Source organism: Arachis hypogaea, chromosome 5 (assembly GCF_003086295.3).
Source record: "Arachis hypogaea cultivar Tifrunner chromosome 5, arahy.Tifrunner.gnm2.J5K5, whole genome shotgun sequence".
Taxonomy (NCBI): Eukaryota; Viridiplantae; Streptophyta; class Magnoliopsida; order Fabales; family Fabaceae; genus Arachis; species Arachis hypogaea.
Window position 1 is genome coordinate 27,703,486 of NC_092040.1, and position 1,235 is coordinate 27,704,720.

Sequence of the window (1,235 nt, forward strand, 5' to 3'; positions counted from 1 at the left end):
AGGACCTGACAGAAATTTTTGAAAAAGAAGACATGGCAGACAAAAATAACAACAATGCCAACAATGCAAGGAAGATGCTTGGTGACTATGCTGCACCAACTTCCAAATTCTATAGAAGAAGCATCTCAATTCCTACCATTGGAGCAAACAACTTTGAGCTTAAGCCTCAATTAGTTTCTCTAATGCAGCAGAACTGCAAGTTTCATGGACTTCCATCAGAAAATCCTCATCAGTTCTTATCTGAATTCTTGCAGATCTGTGATACTATTAAGACCAATGGGGTTGATCCTGAGGTCTACAAACTTATACTTTTCCCCTTTGCTGTAAGAGACAGAGCTAGAATATGGTTGGACTCACAACCTAGAGAAAGTCTGAACTCTTGGGACAAGCTGGTCAATGCTTTCTTGACCAAATTCTTTCCACCTCAAAAGATGAGTAAGCTCAGAGTGGATGTCCAAACCTTCAAACAAAAAGAAGGTGAATCCCTCTATGAAGCTTGGGAAAGATACAAGAAATTAACCAAAATGTGTCCTTCTAACATGTTTCCAGAATGGAGCATCATATGTATATTCTATGATGGTCTGTCTGAGTTATCCAATATATCACTGGACCATTCTGCTGGTGGATCTCTTCACCTGAAAATGCCTACAGAAGCCCAAGAACTCATTAAAATGGTTGCAAATAACCAGTTCATGTACACTTCTGAAAGAAATCCTGTGAATAATGGGACGACTCAGAAGAAAGGAGTTCTTGAGATTGATACTCTGAATGCCATATTGGCTCAGAATAAAATATTGACTCAGCAAGTCAATATGATTTCTCAGAATCTGACTGGATTGCAAGCTGCATCCGGCAGTGCTAAAGAAGCCTCCTCTGAAGGAGAAGCTTATGACCCTGAGAATCCCGCAATAGAAGAGGTGAATTACATGGGAGAATCCTATGGAAACACCTATAATCCTTCATGGAGGAATCACCCAATTTTTTTATGGAAGGATCAACAGAAGCCTCAACAAGGCTTCAATAACAATAATGGTGGGAGAAACAAGTTTGGCAATAGCAAGCCTTTCCCATCATCTTCTCAACAACAGACAGAGAATTCTGAGCAGAGCCTCTCTAGCTTAGCAAACATAGTCTCTGATCTATCCAAGGCCACTCTCAGTTTCATGACTGAGGCACGGTCCTCCATCAGAAATTTGGAGGCACAAGTGGGTCAGCTGAGTAAAAGAGTTACTGAA

At 40.6% G+C, this 1,235-nt stretch overlaps 1 non-coding gene across 1 annotated transcript; it reads right to left on the bottom strand.

The window, feature by feature from the left end:
• Positions 1–437: 437 nt before the first annotated feature.
• LOC112804952 (small nucleolar RNA R71) lies at positions 438–541 on the bottom strand. Its single transcript, XR_003203568.1, has one exon. It is a non-coding gene; the product is annotated as a small nucleolar RNA R71 (small nucleolar RNA).
• Positions 542–1,235: the final 694 nt, after the last annotated feature.